The following is a 22969-nucleotide window of genomic DNA, read 5'->3' on the forward strand; positions in this document are numbered from 1 at the left end:
GCATAATTTCCAAACAACTCTGTCATCACAAAACACACACAAGACTTTTACCATTTCAGGTATACCTAAGCTAAAAGCAAACAGCTGCATGTGTGCTTAGAATACTGTTTCAGTGCAGTCTCCTCCCTATTTATGCTCTCCCCCTCTTCAGAAGACCTCACACAAGGGCAAGCCTTGCCAGCTGGCTGCTGAAGAGGGCACTCAACAGCACTTCCAGGCCTTGGCCCTTCCTCATTTGCTTTTCTTTCCTTACGCATTTCTTTTGGCTTGTCACATATAAAGCAGCAGTCAAGGCCAGTGGTGAAAGAATTTAATACCAACGAAATCATAGAAGGGCAAACATGTCCTTATCCAACCAAGGACTTTCTCTGCTGCCTCTCTGTCCAGCATGCAGTCAGTATAACTTACAAGACAGTTCTAATTTTGGCACAATGACATCAGTAGAAAGTTTACAAGGGTTTATTCCAGACTTGTAAAATAACATGCCATTATTTTCCCAATTTATCTGACAGTTTAAAAAACAGATACAGCTAAAACCTCATTTCTTCAGCTTGTAATATGGTCAAAGTCACAGCAGGCACATAAGTCATGTCCCAGCAATGTCAGCAGAGCATCTTAATATGCACTCACGCTGAAGCACTGCGGGGATTTAACTGTAGTTGTGTCTAGTTTACCACATGGCCACTCCTTGTCTGAGGACAAGAATTAAATTTTGACAAGAGGGAAGGAAGCAAATAAGACATATATACATGACAACTTCAGATTTAAAGGGAAAAGGAAGCAGAAAGAATTAGGACAATGACCGAAAGGTTGAGATAAGAGGGTTTTTTCCTCACTTGTATGCCAGCAGACCATATCAGCCCATTAGAATGGAAGAGAAAAATAAGATTAATGGCTCCAAGTGTCTAAATAGCTTTGAATAAAGTATCAGAAACTACAGAGGTCCAGACAACTATAGCATAATGAAGGCTGGTAAATACGGCTAGTGATAAAAAGCAGAAGAGGGACCACTTGGAAAATGCAACGATAAATATCACCAGATCTAGATGATGTGTCATGCGGGGTGTTTAGGGACTGCGGTAACTAACATCATGAATACTGGTAATTAATTCTGCAACACCACACTGAGGAGGGTTAGTGAGCAATAGCAATTTGATGTAATAATCTAGGATTAGTTTATCCTGGTGCTTGTGGAGAGGTGTTCAAAGGGACATAAAGCAAGATCCAATAGACTCTGCTTCAGAAAACACGAAACAGCCTTCAACAGCCCTGGAGGTGATGGAAAGACAGGTCATTCCCACCACCAAACAACAGCTTCACAGGGTCTGACACATACAACAAGGCTCAGCATCACACGGCTGGAGCACAGACCATCCCTCTAACCTGCACCACCACAGCCTTGGTCACCTTGGCCTTGCACCATCTGCAATGACCCCTGTGGAAAACCACTGATGAAAAGCTCCTGGCTTTAAAGCTGGCAGGATCCAATTTTTGGCTCTAAGAGTCCATCCACCATGTCAGGTGCCTAAAACCCTTTGCAGTGTTTGGCCATATCACCCTAGACATCACACACCCTTGGGAAACATGCACAGCATCAGCCATAAAGCAGGCTCCAAACCTATCTGAGCAGACAGAAACTTCTGGTGGAATTGAAAAGTGAACTGGGTCAGCAATAAGAGAAGCCAAAGACAATATAGTGATAGAGTGAGAGACACCTGTGGGAAGGCACCAGGTCTGGTTTTATTAAGCATTTAATTATCTGGAAGAAGAGAAAAATGGGATCTTAATTAAATGTATTGATGATTTTGTATTAGCAACTGTTGTGAATGTCAGGCAGAAAGGACAAGATTATAGAGGCCATGAGAAAACAAGAAAAGAAACAGGGAAATGGCAGGCAACATTGAAATCAGGGTGTTGAGGCAGAAGGGAAGACGTAATAAGAACACAGATACTCTAATCTAAGAGGCTTTTAATTTGGGATTTTAACAATGTGCATAGCATTTTTATTATTTTTTCTTCTGGGTTATTTCTTAGGACAACCTCCAGAAGCCCTTGCTTGTTCAACTCCTATAATGCCATCTAGCAGCAATATTTTATGCTCCTTCCTCAATACCAAACAGGCTTCTTTCAAAACAAATGATGCTCCTTGAAATTCCTAGAAACTCCCAACAGGCAGCTCACGTGTGAGCTCCTGGGGGCTGTGGAAATGAATCATCAGATTTGTCTCTATCAGAGCATCAGTTGCCTCCTCCTCGCCCCCAAGCTCTTTAGAAGTATTTTCCCTGTCTAGGGAAAAAAAGACCCTTCTGGATCACACCAGACTGCAACGTGGCTCTGTCCTCAGTTACCAGAATCCTTGGTCTTCCATCCCTGCCAGAGGGTGAAGCAGCACTGCTGTATTGATCCGTGTCTGTGCCACTGTTATGGACAGTACCAAGAAAGCAGTCAATCTGAGCCAAAATTAAACTGCTTGCATATTAAATTTAGCTTCTGCAGCGCAGCAGCAGACACCTGGTGCAGAAAATCGGTACCAGCAAGGCAGCAGAGGGGGCCAGATCTTCAGGTCAGCGAAATCTGCCTGATACGCTCCACTTCCCATTTTCCAGCTCTCCCTCACCCGCCAGGCACCAAGGGCATCCCTGATGAAGCTTGACGTGGGGCCAAGCAACGCCATCAACCCATCCACAGCCACACACCCTGAACACTCACCAGGAAGCATAAGGGCTTTAATGCCAGGGGTTTTATTTCATCTCTTGCTGTTAGAGGCACCAGTGATCAGCTAGAAATCCACATAAAGCAAGCCAGCAGCTTCTGCAGATTCAGTAAGGCCACTAAGAGGCCAATGCAAACCATTTCTCATTTAGTTACCTTCCATAGCATGCTTACAAATAGCAGAAAATGACAGAATTGTTTCTCCTTCAAAGCATGTTGGTACAATACTGCAGCCTTCACACCAGCTATGGCTGGAGGCTGCAAACCCAAAGCGTGTGAGGATGGTGGGGAGCAGAATCCCACTGCCCCAATACAAATACAAACCTAGGTGCCATCGCAGAGGAGAAAAGTAGAGAGCTGAGAGTGAGCAGGAGTACTGCAGTGGATGGAATACATTTATTTTATTTACCTTCCCTTACTTTGCCATCCCTCACTGCTTTTCCCCACAACCACTTTCAGTGTGTAACTGCTGTTACAGAAAGAATCATCGTTTCTGCATTCGACAGAAGTTTCAAAACACCCTGCTTGCTCACAGGGACTCTGCACCCAAGGGAACCCTCCCAAGTTAATAATGTGGTGCGTTTATGCAGCAGTGTTTCACAGCTTTTATCTGTCTAAAGCATGTGAGAATTTAAGTTGTCAGATATACACATGCACATTAAAAATGTAATTAATTGAGCCAATGTTGATGAACTCCTGGTGCAGGCATCAGGCAGGGCACCCACGGAGCTTTGAGCTGGCTTCCCTAGTGGATTGTGTGGCTCTATGTAAGAAGTCTGTCAGAGGTCTTCTCCTTGATGGATTATATCATAGAGAAGTGCTCACCAATGACTAGATCTGGGCATCCAAATGCTTCCTACCTTCTTGGTCTGCCAGTTTTTCTTTTTTCCTAAGATAAACTGCATGCCCAGCACAATCCAGTGACCTGAGAAATGGGGTGGAACAATCTCTGGCACATGCCATGTCCCCACCACAGTCACAAGCAACTCACAATTTCTTGAATTTGCTTGACGCAGATCTCTGCACATGGCACATCAGCCACCTCGGGACAAACGTTCACCAGAAGCTTTCTTGCTCTATGTTATTTTTACACATATTCCATCTGACTCAGAGCCAAAGGCAAACCTGAATGCACAGAGCCATGGCACCTTCTCCAGAGTTGTTGCAGCCAGGAAACAGCTGGCATCATCTCTGCACATCGTCTCCAGCATCCTTCGCCTACACCCGCAGAGTGCATGCATCACAAAGAAAAGCTGTTTGCCACAGAAAAGTTCTTGGAAAAAAAAGTTGCACACAGGAACATGCCTCGCTAATCCATCCTCTCTCCAAAATGCCTCATGCACCGGAGCACATAGGAGTAAGTACGGCTGTACAGCTCACTGCTCAGGGTCTACATTACACAATAACAGCTAGATTGGGGTTTTGTGACCTACGCTGTATCATGGATGGGCCCGAAGCAGAGCCTCTGATTTACGTGCTTCGAACTTCAAAGAACTAGAACAACTCCTGCAGATTTTCACTCTTTCAAATCGAACTTTCAAATGTTCATGTGTGAAGAAAACACGATGACTTGCATTCACAGGGTATTTTTTTCTCTAAACTTTGTACGATACACATCAGAAGCAATAAATGTCCAAGAGCCACAGATCACATGACGTGGAGGCTAGTAGAAAGGAGAGTTTCGTAAGAATTTATAAGAATTCTTGTGTAACATTGCAGCGACAGTGGTCTATTACTGAGACAGGACCCAAAGAGGCTGTGGCCCCTCCAGCCTTGCAGATTTTCACAGCCTGATTGCCTGAACGTGATCTGGTTTGCGAGGGAGCCCTGTTTTGAGCAGGGGAATTGGGCCAGAGCCCTCCAGAAGCCCCTTCACAACCTACGTTATGCTACAGCAGTACCATATCCAACAGAAGATTCACAAGGAGAGGCCATCCTAAACTGCAGACTGCCAAGTGTCTTAGGGCTAACTGCTGATTTCTCAGTGGAGGCTACAGAATAATCCATCCACAGCTGCACGTGTACTCACACCAGCCAATAAAGCCATACCCACCAATGTGATGGCTGCTGGAATAGCAGTCAGGTTTGAACTCTTTAGAAGGAGGTTTGCAAATGAAAGGCATCCCCTTTATTGCCCCAGTTGAACGTCTCTACAGAAGACTGGATGTTTCAGTGCACTGATGCCCCATGGGGTCCCTGCACCCAGCGTACCCTGTTGGAAGGATGAACCACAGCACTGCGTGCTCATCCCCCACGGCTCAGCCCATTAGCATCACCCATGTCTCACAGGAAGGCTCAGCTGGGGACTGCAGGTAACTCCCAGGGGAATCACCTCTCCCTTTTGTCTGGAGAGCTCAGCTCACAGCATATGACAGCAGGACAGAGCTCTGCCTCCTTAGGGCACCTCCTGTTCAGGTACCACTGCCAGGAAGAATATTTAACTGCTCACTGTGCTGTTGTTCTAGGTTTGGTTTTGTAACATCTAATATATATTTTATTATTCCTCAGTACCAGGTGATTTAGGAAAAAGCTAAACCAACCGAATGAGCATCCCTCATAATCACTGTTTCCACAGTCAGAAAACCAGCAATGACATGAGTGATGGGGAAGGAGAGGAGGCTGGATCAGCCAAGTGCTGGCTTGGGGGAGAGGCCAGAAGCCCCAGCAGTGGTCATGGGACTAGAAAAGAAAACCATCAGGTTATTTTTTACTGGGGAAACACACCAGTTTCCTCTGTGCTGATGCTGTGTTCCTCCCTGATGGGGACCACATGAGGGGACTTAGATCCTCAGTATCTGGGAGTTGAATTGCAAACTCATCAGGGCAGATTTGGCTGCTTGGCAAAGGGCTGAATGTCACTGGCTTTTCTCTGTGAACGTAAGTGGCTAGTATTAACTGCCAGTCTCAGGGAAACCCTCCCCAGCTGCCTAACAGTGTATTTTCTGGTTGTTTCAGAGGAATTTAATATTTGTTACCAGAGAGAGCTGCTTGTACTTTGGTTTCTGACAGCCACAATAGATCTTTCCAGGGATATAGAGCCAGCACGTCCTTTTCCCTTACAGTCTGGCCATACATGGATCACTGTGTACACACCCACTGATCTACTGCTGTCTTTACAATTCCCTCTTTGTGGGCGCTTGATTTGCTGCCTCCCTGCTCTGTCCATGATTTACAGGCTGTGGTACATTCACACTGCCCGCCCTCTCTCCAGCCACTCATCCTTTGTGGATGGCAAACAAGAAAAGCATCGGTCATGTCCCCAGCCACCGACCCGGATGCCACCTTCTCCTCTCTCAGAAGAGATGTCCAGTTGATTTGCTGCAGAGAAACTCACTGTGCCTGGGTTTACACACAGAGAGCAGCAAAGGGCACACACAATCCCTTCTGCCTGCAGCAGCTCCTACACTGCCTGCTTAGCCCACCTGCAATGCTGGGGATAGGTCAGAGCAACGGGGACTCTCCAAGGAGCAATGCTTCTACGTACCCACCTGCCCCATGCTCAGGAATCAGGCTGGGCTTGGGAACAAGCACCACAAACAGCCCACAGGTCTTTACACACCAGCCCAGCACTGATTTGCAGCTCAGAGGCTGAAACAACTTCTCACTTAGGCAGCCCAATAATACATTTCTTGATTTAACAGTAAGTGTCTGCCTGTAGAGGAAAGATGCCCTCTCCTCTGCCCAGCTGCAGAGCTTCCACCCAGCCAGTGCCTTACCACAGCATCAGTTCCAATCCTTGCCAGGACCTCTTGCTACTTCTGTTACTACAAGCAAATGCCAGCAGCTATGCAGCACATGCAGTGATTGCTGAGTGATTGTGGCACTTGCTGGAACACTTCTTCTTTAAAGAGGCTCAAGTATTGCTGGATAAGTAATGGGAAGGTAAAACGTCAATCCCTTTGGCTAGGCCAGCTGCAGGCACAGAGCCTCTGATCAAGCGGAGCAGATCTCTCCTTGCCACTGCTCCAGACTACATCCAGTAGCAGGTTTTTCAGAACAAAGCATAGACTCTGAGTAGCTTTCTTTGAAACACATGGATGGTCTTTTTCATCCTCTCAGAGTGCAGTTCTTTTCTATGATTCACTCTGCCAGCTAGGCATGCTTCCTTGACACATATGAAAGACCTAAAAGTGTTATTACGGCTGCTCCTACTTTCTGAAATAAAGTGATGCACAATGCTAAAATAAGAAAGCAAAGCCAGGATTTGGGACTGGGCCTTTGCAATGATGACCTTCACCCTAGTACTTTCCAAGCTACACCTTTTTCCAAACCCTGCCACCACAGGGCAAGCCTATACATAGACACATCAAAAGACACCTTGCCACTGCCTGCTTCACTTGCTGCCTCTGTTTGTACAGGTGTGTCCATCCAACCCTGCATCTCCCCCTGCAAAAGGTCCCCTTTTCCATTAAGATCAACCACAGTCATTGCAAAAAACAGCTTGGACAGTTTCAGGATCTTCAGCCCTTATCTGCAAGTTTCCTTCTCTTGCCACCCTCCCTCTTCTCCTCGCTGGTCCCTCTTCTGCAGCTGGTGTGCAAGTGAATAACTCAAAGATGGAGCCACCCGACAAGAACACAGAAAAGCTGGAACTTCTCCCAACTTTGATCTTATTTTACCTAAGCAAGCCATCAGCTGAGTGAGTCTGCAATAGATCCAACAGACTAAGTTAGCCCTGCTGTGTATTTGTCTGTGTATGATCAAACAGATACGTGTCCCTATTTTTTTACTGGTTGATAAAAATATTACTTTGATCTCAGAAGAATGAAGAAGCCAGCACAAAATACAAGCAAGAAATAGCAATGATTAAATACTAGGCCAGTGACTGAGCACAGGCTCTCAGAAACCTCTCTGGTGACCTCTGCTGTGCTGGGAGCCTTGCCTGGTGAGCTCTGCTGGGTGAAACACATCATCATGATCTGGCAGCTCTCAACAGAAACCCCAGCATCACCCTGCCTGTGGTAAAACTGTAGCTGCTGCGTTAATAAAACAGAAAAAACAAACACATAAAATAGTAGCAGAAATACAGCTAGCAAATAAAACCAGGAGGCAAATAGAACAGAAGCTGTCTAGGACAGACAGAATGATGTGTAAAGTCCCCAGCACAGGGTTGTCCCTCTGGGTGCCCCAAAGGCTGGAGACAAAACCCTTTATTCCCCTAAGGTCTCCTCCAGGCCAGACTCTGCAGATAGTTTCTCTCCTCCTCCTCCTCTCTCTGGTCCAAACACCTTCTTTGCTTGTTCCCAGCCACCCTTTGGTTAACCTCAAATCTCACTGCTGCTACCACAGCTGCTTATACAACCTCCTCTGGCAAATCCTGCTTACAAGGGCCTTGGTCAGAGGTGCAGGTCAAGCCATGTTTGCTTTGTCTGGTTTAGGAGCATCCTGCAAATGCAACAAATGGCTTGGCCTGCCAATAGCGCAGTACACGTGGTAGGTAGGGTCCATTGCTGATCCAAGACCTCCAAAACCACTTAGGCCAGGGAAAAGGATCAAAGGGAAGATCTTCCTTCTCTTGAGCCTCACAGGCAGTCTTGGAAAGCAACGTTTTCACTCCTCCTCTTTTTCCTTTGGATGGAAAACAACACATGGTCTCCTGAAGCTTACGAGTGTTGTGACACAGCTTCTGAGACCTCACAGACTTTCATGCTTCAAGACCAGGGCGTGCTGCACAGTGAAAGGGCACGGTGTGGAACTGGAGAACATCACAGGTCATCTCCTCTAAGTCACCCATACCAAGTTCCTGGGAAAAGCCAGAGCCAGGCTGGGCTATAAACCTACGAGAATTGATTTTTCTTTCAGAATATTCCGAGGAAAACCTCCAGAACCTGGACGCTTTATAGTCTTACTGACAAGAAAAGTAAAAAAAGTCAGTTTGAGGTATGGATGCTGCACATGAATTGAACTGTGGCTGCAAAGCCCTAAGCCTCCTGCTCTGTCACCGAGACAGGCACGTAAAATCACTCAGTTCAATCACCTGCAATAGGAAGCTGATACCGTTCTTACTAAATCATAACAAACTTTTGTGGAACATCTCCTACAAGCACTACAAAGGTACGTTGACAAATGATGCCCAGGCGCCTAAAAAAAAAAAATTGTATGAAAGGGAATGGTTTTACTCATCTGATCAGAAAGGGCCAGAGCCCCTTTGACCAAAGAGACCCTGGCAGTCCCTCCTGAGGAATAACTAACTGCGGGCAACCTCTTCCCACCGCTCTGGTCAGTGTTATTTGGACAGCACAGTACTCTTAAGACCAGTAACCCATATTGCTGCTGATACTACACACACATCTCTGTTCTCGGACTACTTCAGAGGCTAGGCAAGGGTAGTCCAAACACTGCATGTACCAAAAGACTGTAAGGACACCACAGACACAACCTAAGGGCAGCTAAATATCCATAAACTTGAGTCCAGAAAGTGGGTGTGGGATGGGGTGGGAATGCAAGTTGGTAGGTCCCCCATAGAGAAGAGCAGTGTCCCAGGACCCAGGCAAGTCCTTGCTCTCCAACAGCCCAGTCTGCTGCTTTTGTGCCTTATCTCCCATCTGTGAAAGGAGAACAGCAGCACTTCGCTTCTCTCCAGAAGTGGCTGCATGCATGAAAAGACTGAGCCTCTCACACTAGGATGGTGGGCTATCCAAGAACAGTAAGATACTTTCAGAGCCGCATTTCTCAATCACTATTCTCATCTTTGTGTTCCCACTCCAGGCAGACCTTAGATACTACAGGAGCCAATTGTCCTTCCTGGTTAACGTATACAGCGGCTCATCCTGACTTGAAGACATTAAAAACCAGCAGAGCTAAAGATCCCCTACTGACACTGCAGATCTCAGTCTTGTATCATTTTCATCATTAAACTCTGACTCTCCTCCATGTCACAAGCTATTTTAGAAACAGTTCTGACCAAGCAGCACAAGCGACGGACAAATGAATAGAGACTCAAGGACTCCTGGTGTGTCCCAGCCTCTGTGAAAGTGCCATTTTCGCCTGGCAAAGTTAGCAGGGGAGGGAATAGCTTTGATGGAAAAAGATGGCGAGAAATGGAGAGAAGCTTCCAGGCAAAATTGAAATGGTGAGCCTTGGAATGAGTATCCCACACACAATCCACCAGCCCTTGCGGAGAGCTGTGCTATCAACTACTGAAACTACCAAACCCCCAAATGTGGGGCTGACATCTAAACCAACTTGCAATTGCACTGGTGGAGTGGAAGCATATGCAGGGCTGAGCAATATTTGTTTTCCAAAGGAAGCACGTTTTTAAAGAAGCCCATCAAGAGACCTGACCTATTAGACAGCAGGGTACTGGCTAAGTATAACTTGTGTTTGAAATTTTCCCTTACACGGTGCATGTGCTATGATTTCCAGGAAACAAAAAGAAAGAAAATATCCCACATTTTTTGAAAATCTGTTTAAGAGCCAAACACATCTCTGATCCAGTAAAAGATAAGCTGTCTCCTTCAGACAGCACTTGAAAAAGGTTCAATCAATCAGTCAAGCCAGAACAGAAGTTGTTTCTAGATGGAAAACTGAGAGAGAAAAGGTGTGAAACTGCAGCGCACCTCCTCCTCACATTTCCTGCTAAAGTGAGTAATCTCAGATTTTACAAGGGCATGTTGTTTGGAGTTGGAAGAAAAAGTTTCGTAAAAGGTAGTTTGTTTTGAGGCAGCAAACTACTGCAAGAAAATAGCATTTCAACTTTCCATCACTACTGCTGGGCAGAGAAATAGGAATAGACAAGAATGAATGACATCAGGGAACATTATTTGCAATAATATTGTTCCACTGGAGCCATGTAATATTATTTAAGGGAAGGCACTGTTAAAATTATCCTTTTTTTTTTTTTTTCTCCTCTTTTCTCATAGTTCTAGTCTTTGGGTCCAGTTTCTTTCAGGAAACTGAAAATGAAAGGGACAAATCTTGTAAATTATCTGAGGCATCACAAAGATGGACAAAAGCCCTCTGGGGACACCCCCCACCCCCCGGCTAGTTTAGCTCAAGCAAATGCTCAGCGCACATTTACTTGGCAGGAGAGGCTGGAGGAAGCAGTGGCCTTTTCTCAGCTTTGGGCTGTAAGTAAAAGTGAAATGTAGCTGGGGGAAAAAAAGAAAAATCACACTGTATGATGCAAATGCAGCGTGTGTGCAAAGTGCGCAGGTCCCACACTGGCATCTGCAAAGAGAACAATTAGCTGCTTGCATGAAATTAGGTGTGGAGTTTAGTAATGGTTTTTAAGATAAGAGAAAGGCCATTTGCTGGCTGACGGGTTTTGGAGCCTGCAGTGGCAGCCTGAGCCTCGCAACGTGGGGAGATCAGGGAACTGGTGGAAGGACAGGTATCTCCAGGGTACGATGTCATATCCATGCACGGTTTGGCACCAGGATCTTCTCCACAACAAAACACACTGGAGGAGTGGAAGCAGCAATGCTGTAGCCAACATGTCCCTGGAACCATCCCTGAGGATATCTGGCAGGGGCAAGGGGGCTATGCTAGCTCCCCAAGTGACTACCCCTCTGCCCCGGTACCTACAGCTCATATGCTTGTTGTCTTCTGCCTTTTACCTAATGCCAAGTTTAATTTGAGCTAAATAACACCCCTCTCAGCTGTTTGCTGTGACCCAGAACCAGTCATCCAGCCCCATGTGGCAGGACCCAACTGCAAAAACACCTCAGGCTGGCTCCTGGGCAGAGAGAGCAAACCGAACCAAACCTGGTCCAGTCCAACCTGCCGCCCCAGTATGCATCTGCAACCCAGCCTGGAGACACAGGCAGTGGTGGTAAGCTGGAAGTAAAGAAAAAAAACCCATAAATAAAGCACTTTTTTGTGCCTTTCATGGCCTGTAGTGCTTTTTTTTTTTTTTGGACAAAGGTGAGAGATCCTAGTTTGAAACATCCAGCTTTTCCAACAAACCCAGAAAAAGCAAGTTTGGTACCACCATTATATACCAGCTACCTAAAGCCTGGCAATTTTCAACACAACAGCTGTATATGGCCCTACATAAAGATCCTTTCCAAAAACACATGACAACACATTAAAAACTCTCTCACTTAAAGCTAGAAAAGCTATTTTTAAGGATTCCTGTGCACTGTAGTATATTGAAGCTTGTCTCAAAAAGAAGTCGTTTTTCTTCTTTGGCCTTAAGGCAGGTTATTTTTAAGGGCTTTGAGTGATGAGCTCTGGGCATTGCTGCTGGGAGGGTTACTGCCTCCTCCCATCAGTTGAGCTATCTCAGCTCCTCACTTGCTGCAGGAGGTTGTGGATGAGAGGAATTTCAAGCTGATGCTACAAGAGCACTGACCTGCAGCAGAAGGGGATGTAACAGATGGAACAAACACCCTCTTCAACACACACTCAGAATTGGTTGGTCCAAACCCAAAATCCAGATTCCTTACGCCTCCTATGACACCTTATTGCTGGTTGAAAAAGCCCGGGAGGAGAGCAGGCTGTGGACAGAGGTACTGGCGCACAGTTCTAAAGGGCAGGAGGGAAGAACTGCCTGTTACCACATCTAGCAATGAATTGTCTGCACATTGAGAGCACAAATTGAACCCCCACAAAACGCGACTCAGCTACTGCAGATCTGAAGCATATAATTTCAGAGGAGTGTTTGTAGGAGCAGAACACACGTGGGCATACAGAAAGAGGAAAAGACAAAATCAAATTATTTTTTTTAAAAGGCAGCTCTGCTAGAGTTTGCCTACAGCATTCTCCATCCTGGATCTTCACTTCTGTTCCCAGGAGTGCTGGGAGAGGTCACTGAAAGCATAAGAGTCAAAACCACAAGTGGGAAAATAAGCTCCTCAAATGAGCAAAATGCATTGAATGATTACTCTCATTTTCCTCTTCCCAGCAGTGCGAGAACAGGCTGTGTCCTGGAAGCAGGTCTGTGCAGGTAGCAGATCCTGGAGGTCGGTGACAGCTGGACCACAGGGTACTGCATGTTCCAATCCCACAAATAGACCCAATGCCACGATGTACGTGCAAGCACAGTCCGAGCAACTTCAGCTCACATCAGCTTACAGTGAGGACTGCAATTTTTTATTCTTCAAATTCAAAACTTCCTATTAGAAGCCACAGCCTACGCCAAGGAATTAGAGATAACTGTTACCTGGTGATTGGAAGGAAAAATACTGATATTAAATACTGCTTAAATAAAAGCTGCAGAACCGAGGGTCAGAATCCAGACTTTTACCTGGAAATACCCCAAAACACGTGAATGAGAGGAAGTCAGAGTTTCACTGCCGGTGGTCCAGGCAGTGATCATCTCTCCCCAGGCACATGGCCTGGTGCCACACTGCAGAAGTGGCCCACGCAGCCTGCTTGGAGGAGGCGTCCTGAGTGATGGCTGTCTCGAAGACAAAAGCCTTCGCATCCCTCTGGGATGACAGCAGTGAGGCTTCCTGGGCAGCTGGGCGAGGAGGAGGGAAGAGGCAGCCTCAGGGTGCACAGGGGAAGGCAGGCACTGCCAAAAAACCATAGCATCAGCTTGAAATCCTGTAATGGAAAGTGGACCAAGCTGAACTGCAACCAAGCAAAAAGCTCAGCAAGACTGGGGCACACAAGAAAGGCAAGCGCCAGCAAAGCAGCACAAACAAGCCTGTATGCTCTGTGGCAGCAGTTACACTAACAGGGCTTTTTTCAGCAATGCCCACGTTCCTTTGCCATTCAGCCCCTCCATGCCTGCAGTTTCCAAACTTTGGTGATCTACACATGATGGTTACTGGCATCCCGCAAGTATCCTGTCCACAATGACAAGAGAAGGACAAACTAGTGTGAAACTTTGTTCCACCTCCAACTCATTCCCAGCCAGACCTCAGCATTTGGCTTGACCCACACAGGAGAGAAGGTGGCCAGGTTCTGGCCAAAATTCTGGCTGAAGGCTTGGAAAGCCAGTTATTACACATGCTGTGGCAAACAAAACCCAGCAACAAATATACTCCCACAGGAAATCTTGGACAGAAAAGCCAGGGAGGCTGGCAGTATAAGTCACCTGAGAGCTTCAGCATCACCACCCATTGGGAAGAGATCGGGCAGTTCCAGTCTTGGAGAAGATGCTTCTCCTCTCACTGACTCAAAATCACAGTCTTCGTCATAAGCAAACCTCCCCAAGCCTGATTGCAGGTCTGATGGGTACAAGTCACTCCTGGTTGACACGTGTCTGTCTTTGCAGTGTGACTTATCTCCTCCATGCCATCTCCTGGGATGCACCTAAGCCCAGCTCACATTTACGGGGCAACCCAAATTTTTATTTCCTTTAATCTTCTACATAGTGACTACTTCTTTTCAAACCATGTACTATTTGTGTTGAGCTTTGCGATTAACTCCTTAGACAACTTCTACAGAAATGTGATTTAAGCAAGCAAAAGTAATCTCAGTTGATCCAGATACAACAGAGAAGCAAAGAAACTGAAGAGAGATTCAGAAAAAAACTATAACACAAAGATAGATGCCTTTGCCACATTGCAGGCTAACAGCAGACACACACATGCAGCAAAAGCATGATAGAATAAAGATGCTTATCTTGAGCAAGCCAGAGTCTGGCCAACATGAGTCAGTGAGAGCAAGGCACCCACCAGCCTGTTTGGAAGCCCAAGGAGACCTCAACGGGTCTGGTAGCCAAGCTCTCTGCTAAGCCTGTGCACAGATCCTGTTGCCTAAGGCTATTTGTGTGCGTGATGCAGGCTGCCTCCCACTCTAAGGGTCAGCTGCAACATTCCTTGTAGCTCCGCCACAGAGAAACCCTCTGAAGTACCGTGTCAAAGACAGGAGTTCAAAAGAAATAAGGCTTTTCCTTCCTTATTCTTGGTACTTGCAGAACCAGCATGAACACCCACCACACTCTTCAGCTTTATGGGCTCTTCCCAAGAAAGAAAATAACAGAACATTAAGCCAGCGCAGTATGTACAAACTGACAGCAACATGCCTTGCAGTAAAATCTGTGTGACGCAGAAGGAATTACCTCCATGATCCCATTCCTGTGAATCCTGCAGCATCATGCTGCCAGACAGAGGAGCACTGCACAGGGGCTGTTGGGCTTCTGATGCCAAAGAGTGATTTCCATTAGTGTTAACAGGAACCACTGACAGCAGCTGAAAAGCCAAAAAGCCTGTAATCTCGATGATCGCCTTTGATAAGTACAGAATTGCAGTAATGCAGCCCCAGCAGCTCTACCACACAAACAATCCTGGCTGTAAGCATGAGAAAACAGCCAGGACTCAGAGTTCAACAGGCTCCAAAGAAGGGCTGGATGCCAGCTGGGATGGGGAGCTGGAGCAGGAGCAGAGCAAATGGCCAGTGAGGTGTTAGCAATGGCACAAGTCTACGTCTGGTCCAGCATCCACATGGCAGCTGGTTACAGTCCTTGAATCACAGAATCACCAGGTTGGAAGAGACCCACCGGATCATCAAGTCCAACCATTCCTATCAATCACTAGACCATGTCCCTCAGCACCTCGTCCACCCGTGCCTTAAACACCTCCAGGGAAGGTGAATCAACCACCTCCCTGGGCAGCCTGTTCCAGTGCCCAATGACCCTTTCCGGGAAAAATTTCTTCCTAATGTCCAGCCTGAACCTCCCCTGGTGGAGCTTGAGGCCATTCCCTCTTGTCCTGTCCCCTGTCACCTGCGAGAAGAGGCCAGCTCCCTCCTCTCTACAACCTCCTTTAAGGTATTTATAGAGAGCAATGAGGTCTCCCCTCAGCCTCCTCTTCTCCAGGCTAAACAACCCCAGCTCTCTCAGCCGCTCCTCATAAGGCCTGGAACAAGCTGGAAGGAAGCAGGTGGCTACCACAGCATTTCTTGTAGCTACTGCAGGAAGAACTATGGCCAACAACTGTCGGGGTCCTTGGGATGGAGCAAGGAGACCACATTTCTAGCCCCAGTGGAAACATAAGATGATTCACAGGTTCCCTCAGTATGAGAAAACAAGCGCTTAGAATCAGAAGATAATATAACATGAAACATAAGACTGTCCATGAGAAAACCACAGGTATGGAAGAACAGCAGCTTAAAATCAGAAGGTGGTGTTTGGGGTTTCGTTTGTTATATTTAGCTTCACTTGCAGAGCTCTGTAACAAGCAACCAGAATGAAGTATTATTGCTTCCCAGCTAAATGCACATGAACATCTTTTTCGGAGTAACCTGTGAAGCCCTTGTGCAACCTACTCATGCTCATTTCTGCTTCCTACAGCCACACTTATGGTTTTCAGATCCTGTGAAGCTCAGGATCTCCAAAACAGAGATTTTAATTGAAAAAAGTTAATAACCCTTGCTTAAACATAGTACCATATGTAGAGCCTATGTTCTTCTGCACCCACCTCTCTTTCAAAGTGATGCTTCAGTGCTTTTTTTGCCTTATAAATTCATTATACCAGGAATGACAGTTGCTCTTATTTGCATTGTTTTTTTAGCAGACAGTAATTATACAATCATTGCACCTTTACAGAAACAAATCCCACTTTAAACATACTAATTTACATCTCCCATTATGGTCCAGCAGTTCAGACAGAAGGAAATGTCCATCATTACAACTATCACATCAAGTCATCGAGGCTTTTGGATATGCAAAAACCCTAGAGAAAATGAATCCCCAAGATATATACATAGATTTATTCTTTAGAGGAAGAGCCAGACACAAAACCACAGTCCTTTGAGAGTGGATAAACTAGACATCAAGGTTATTTTCTTCAAAACAGCTTAATAAGCAGGTGCTGAGCCTGTGGTGGCCATTTATCGAGTGCAGCACATGAGATGAGTTGCTGGCACATCCTTGGCCCTTACAATTTGGAGTAAAACCATGAGATCTCACATCAGATCCCCTGCCAGGTTGAAGTGTCTCCCCACTACCTCCACTACTCATTTCTCATCAGCTCTCGCAGACAGCAACAGATCATTTCATCCTGTTACTTACGCCGCAGAAATTTAGACTCAAGGAAAAACAGGCATAACAACATTATACCATTTAAGTAAGCAACTTAGCTGACTACATTGAATTCTGCCTGAACTGCTGGAAAGAGCAACAGACCTTTAATTAAACTAACTAGCTCTGAGCCAGAGGAATACTTTTTTCTGCTGATTCATTTGATAGGAGGTGACGGTGCTGAGATCACCTTCACAATCCAAAGCACTATGGAGTGATCCCCTCCAGCATACTCAAATCCCTTTTGTTGTAAATGTCTTTGCAGCAGCCCATGCTTCCCAGGGACCTGCCTTGCCCCATCTGCACCCAGATCAGCTCGAGGGTTTATTTGTGCTATTAATAACCAGATTCTCACAGCCTCCTTGTACCACTCGGTGCAGAATGGAAGTAAAGAAAAAAACCCACCATCCCATGCCCCAAGGTACTCGTAACTCAACTAATTTCACATGATAATCCATGAGAGCCGGGAGCAATCCTCTTCACAATGCTGTGTCAAGGACACAAGTCTGTATCCCTTGGGCACAGACTGATGCTGAGCTCAGGCAGAGGAGCCCAAGCTTCCATTGATGGAGTCTGGACAAGCTGGGTGCAGGGAAGGGAAAGGGCAACCCTCTCCTGCTGTATCTGCTCTCACCCACCTCAGATTTGCCAATCCCCTTAGAAGAGCCAGGCTTTTCATGGGAGCAAACTGCTGCAGGCAAGAGAGACAGCTTTGTACCACCCAGCATGATGCTCCGTCATGTGGCTCTGCCCAAGCCCACACAACGCATTATCTTTTACTACACACTGAAACAAACTGCATTTTTTAATGCTTTTTTCTTTTCTTCCAGAGAGGAGCTAATTAGAGTGGAAAAGGATCTCTGTGACTCTCACATGTATGAATCCTGTACTTCAGAGGTTTTTAATTTGTGTTATGCAACTATATACACACACTGTACTTGGAATTACACAGTACATAACCTAATCAAATAACACTAACCTCTCCAGATAGTTAAATCATGCTGTGGTAAGAAAGGGTAACGATTTCATGTAGGCATGGCAAAGACCCTCTTGCACCTCAGTCAAAGTGGCATCCACCACCAATTATCAAGCTGGCAAAACATACCTGTTATTGAGAGCAATGGTTTAACTCCACAGGCAAAGTGTGTGGCTGGAGGTGCAAGAAGGCACGTACCCAGTGCTACTCAGTGGGAGGTGGAGTGGAATACAGGCTGAGCACAACCCACGGGAGGGGTGTTCTGTTGTCAAAAAGGCCAAAGCATCACACAGATCCAGATGGACAAGGGAGAAGGCAGAGGGAGCGCCCTTCTTTCTCTGGAGCAGGGAAGGTGCACCCTGGCTGGCACTGACCACCTGGTCAGGCCTGGAGAAAGGAAGCAGGGGGCAAGGCAGAAAACATGAGCCCGGGGAAGGGCTGCAGGAACTGCAGGGCTCCGTTGGGGAGGGAGAAGTTTTGAGGACAAGAGTTCTCACAGTATGGAAAAATCCTCTGCAAAGAAGAAAACTATTCATTCCCTTTGTCCACAGCAAGAAAAAATACGTGTTACAGCATGGAAGCCAGGCTGGATACTGGGGACAAGGTCCTGTCCCAGCAAGGACGCAGATGCACAGGAGGAGTTGGCCTGGGAACCCATGTTCCGGCATCCTTGGTGGGACTGGCCAGACAAACACCACCAGGAACGACACGGGCACACTCAATCCTACTTCTATGGTGGAAGATTATCAGATCACCTGAGGTTCTTCTTCCGGACCCATTTTTACACAATTTCTACTCTTGACTCCAGCTACCTTGTCATCCCTTGCAGGAGGCAGCCCACAGCCCGACGCTGCTCCGCAGCGGCCCCCGCGAGAGGCACAGGCTATATTTATTCTGGTACATTGCAGTGGGAAGCTTTAATCTGTGTAATCGCCTCAGAGAAGATTTCATTCAGTGAGGGGAAAGCAATTACCATTTCATTTGCAACCGGTTGCCTTCCCAGGGTCTCCATCTATCAGAGCTAGAGGGTCCTGTCAGCCCCTGCACCTGCCTGAACTATTTTGAGAGATAGGTTCATGCCTCTGTCAAAAGCATTTGCAGATACTTAAGGTTTTCAGCCCCTGTTCGAAGCCATTTTCCTCCTCCCAACTGCTACTGCTTTTATCTGACAGCATACACCCTGCATGAAGAAAACAACTGGATATAATCCTAGATTAAAAGGGATTGTAATGCAGAATTAAATACAAGCCATATCCTTGATAGGGCCCGCTGTCGTCATTCACAGAGTACAGACCTCGGCCATTTGGGATGTGGGCAGATGGTGGTGGCATTTCAGATACTCTCTGCAGCTCCTGATTTTCCTAGACAGGCATTTACATCTCCCCACATAGGTGGGAGGGGGAAAAGAAAATGAACCTAAAAATGAAAAAAACCAACCCCCTAATCCTTAGGGTTTCTGTATGACGCTGCATTAAAATCCCACTGAGATGTCACTCCAAAAACTAGCAATTAGAACAGCAGCCCTGTTGGAGCTGCTCACCTCAGTGCTAGGAAAGTCTGTGGTCTCACAATAACCGTGCCAGGAAACACAGGAAGGCGACTGGGGCTTAAAACAGACAAGAAAAAAGTCCTGAGGAAAGGACACTCATTGTCTACTGCAGCAAGGACCACAATAGCCAAGCACAGCAAAAGCGCACCAGGAAATCCTTACGGCTTTATCTTACCTCAGGGAAGCCACAATATACTTATATGCACAGCAGCATATTTAAAAAAAAAAAAAAAGGCACTTTAATCTTCTGCTCTTTCCAGCCTGGCAGCCAAAGCAGCTTGACTCGAGAAAGAGACTCGAGAACTATGAAGACAACACATTAAAGGAAAAATTTCCCAACTGCCTTTCTCTTGTAAATTGTGGCAGCCAAAAAATCCAACCCTAAAATAAAGACATGCCTGAAGGTAGCAATTTTACAATCAGCAACATAATGATTTATATCACTGCTGTCATCTTTGTTGGGGAAAAGGAAGCCAGGTATTGTGATCATTAGATTTTTGATACAGATGATCTTTTTAAATGAGGAAAAACACATGCATTTTAATAAGGAACTGAAGGAAATAGCCCCAAAATACTAACAGAGGAATCTGCAGCTCACGCCAAGATTTGCAAACACAGGAGATGAATATTACACCAATGGTATCATTGGTGGCATCCTGAGCTGCCACACATCCGAATCCGTGTGCAGGAGCCTCACTCACCTTTGAAGCATGAGATGCTGCATCCCCGCAAAACGCAGGTCCCTGTGCCACAGGCCCTGAGCAGGCACAGCCTGAAGCTGGCCCTACTCCCACTGAAGCCTGTGGGTTTCCAGGTATTGGTCCCAAATAGCAAGATGCCATCATTCCCACCCAGGCCAGGGCTACGCACAGCGCTAGGGCTCCCCAGCATCCCACTGAAGGTGGGCACAGAGCAACAGCATCAGGTCCCACTGAGCAACAGCTGCTCCAGGCTCTCATCTTAAAATAGAGAGCCAAGACACTCCTGCCTCTTTTCCCAGAGAAGTTCCAGAAGTCAAGCCTGGTGCCTGATGTCTAAGCTCCTGCCTATGCCTTGGTAGTCAGCCATGAAGCTGCAGGTGTACAAGACACGAGGCTGCTGCTGTCAAAGGATTAAAAATCAACTTGACCTTTAATGCTAAAATTTAAAGTAACGACTCAGCTTCTCATGCTTCCATTCCCTAATGTAACCATAATCAGATTTGTGGCTGAGATCAGAAAACTGGTTTCAGAGACCAATTTACATGTGGCCTTCAATGAGCCTGGGTGATAGGACAGCAAGGACACCAGCACAAGCTTTCCCAAGGCCCTCATGGAACATGTTTGTAGTCAGGATGCATTTTAAGGTCACAGAACAGGACTTTTGGCAGGTGACAGCAGCAGTATATCAAACCTTGCTGAATGCTTACAGAGAAAAATAGCAGAGAAGTCATTGAGAGCGTGCAGCTGGTATGGGAAGTCCTTGTACGGGAACTCCAAACTGAACAACAAATCCCTGGTCACAAAAATACCCAGTGCTCAACACAGATGAAGAGGATGGAGACCAAGTACAAAAGCTAATTTCTACTTCATCCAGTATTTTAATGGAATAAAAGAAAGGTTCAGCTCATACCAAGCAAGTTTTCTTTATAAATCCCATAGGATATGCCAAAACCCCCACCCTCCTCCAGAGAAAAAAAGAACGTGTCACCTCTCAGTTCATGGCTTGCACCAAAGGTCAAGTAATCTCATCCTGTGCACGGTAGTCTCAGCCTTTCAATAGATTTCTCAGTATGACAAGGACGCACTGAGGATGTCCAGCAGTCCAGTGCTATGGCATATTGGTAGGAGCAGCCAGCAGTTTAGCACCATTCAAGTTGCGGATCAGCATTCCTGCCTCCCAGTTCTCAACCTCCGAGTATTTCTGGCTCTGTAGGTCTGCAATACCTTCGCTGCTGCTTGCCCCCCCATGTTTGCCATTGAAAACTGTTATAGCAACAGAAGTTGGACTAACTCCTGAAAGCAAGTCCAATTCAATTCTGCTCCGTGAATCCCCTAGGAAGACAGAGGACTTCCACCAACCCTTGTGTCCAGCCCTCCTCCTGCACAGCTTGTCTCATGTTGCCCCGTAAAACCAGCCGAGAGCAGATGAGGCACTTACATGTGCCAAGATGTGCACCTGCAGCTGTGTTGAGCAATGCAGAGGCACGTGCTGAGCAGGAGGTGCCATGCAGTGAAGGGCTAAGACACCTCTTACCCTTCCTGTCCCACCAGGAAATGTCACACTGCCAACCACCCTTCTCCCAACAATCCCTCCCCGTCTCCATTAAAATCCCACCAGCACCTCAGACGCACAAGTATCTCATTTTTTCAGGCTTTTGCGGCAAGTTGTGGGTGCACAAAGTGGTCAGGATTAGGTCTAGAGCATCCTGGTAGCAGGAATTTTCCCACAGCCAGAGTCTGAGCCCTTCCCCGCTCTATCTCATCTCTGCACAACAGCCAGCACAGATCTCTGGGGCTCACCTGGGAGTTTATCCTGCTCTGTGCAATACTGCTAAGAACAAAAGCTAACAGCAACACCTCCAGCAAGGCAGAGAGCCTGAAAACAGCCCCAAAACATTAGTCACTACAAACACACTGTGTAACCTGGAGCTGAACATGTGTGGGGCACATTTTAATTTACTTGAATTATGAATGAATGTGGGTTTACCTAGTGCTTACTCCAAAGCAATAAAAACACAACCAGAAGTACAAATCCTCTGCAAAGAACAATCACCAATGGACACCTACCTTGACCACTGCAAGCAGAGATACAATTGAATGCCAAGGGCTGACATTTTTCACACACAAGAAGGGAAGTTTTCCTTATGTGATATCCTTACATGCTGCTGTGTGCACTCTCAGAAGATGTCCACCTACAATCTCTTCTTATTTACTTATTCTTTTGCACAACCTATTTATTAAACCAAAGGCTGAAAAGCAAGAAGGAACCCCGCTCAGAAATGGAACGGGATAAGGAAGGATTGCATGGATTCACCAGGACAAACGATAACCATCACTCTGATCTTGGGCTGTGATCGATTATTTATAAATATACATCACCGGCAAGGTACCAGGGCACAGAAAGAGCTTTACTGGAAAGGCACAAGAGCACACCCCAAAAGCAGAGCACTCACTGCTCTCCAAAAGATAACCCTAAGTGCCCATTTCACATGGAGATCATATTTTCCTGCTCACACTGGATAGGAGGGCAACTGATATCAATAAAGCCTACATTGCATCTCAGAGTCCTTGGAGGGAAGGGAAAGTGGTACTTCATATTTCTATAAAACAATTAGTATTGACAGAACAGACTGTAATACAGCACTCAACCCAGAAGAGTTATTAACTATCACAGCAGCTTGCTTACTGCATGCAGATAGGAAGCAAGGTGTGGTAATTAGAGAGCAAGAAGCCAAGTCAGACACACAGTTTTGCTATAAAAGAGGTATTGACCCATGAGCCCTATGTGTAGGTGTCTGACAAGACGTCACATACCCAGTGTCGAGCACCAGCGCATCCCCAGCACAGCCACCAGCATCCCTCTGGGCACAGTGTGGGAAGAGCTAGAGCCCAGCACTCCCAGATTCAGGAATGCCTTCCCTGCACAGGTGGTGTGTGGCCTCTCTCCCCATTGCCTGGGTTTCTCTGTGCCTTAAATAAGAGCACGGCTATAAGCCAAGCAAAGAGCTCTGGCCATTGATGGCATTGGTAATGGAAAAGTACCACCAATGTAGAACGGTGCCTGGGAAGTTATAGCAGATACTATCAAATACTTATCCACTGAAGTTCAAGGCAAC

At 46.4% G+C, this 22969-nt stretch overlaps 1 protein-coding gene across 22 annotated transcripts in view; it reads right to left on the reverse strand.

Annotated features, from left to right (window-relative positions):
• CADPS (calcium dependent secretion activator) overlaps nucleotides 1-22969 on the reverse strand; it is a 217976-nt gene that overhangs the window by 174575 nt on the left and 20432 nt on the right. The window lies entirely within an intron of this gene.

This window comes from Phaenicophaeus curvirostris, chromosome 11, assembly GCF_032191515.1.
Source record: "Phaenicophaeus curvirostris isolate KB17595 chromosome 11, BPBGC_Pcur_1.0, whole genome shotgun sequence".
NCBI classification, from domain to species: Eukaryota; Metazoa; Chordata; class Aves; order Cuculiformes; family Cuculidae; genus Phaenicophaeus; species Phaenicophaeus curvirostris.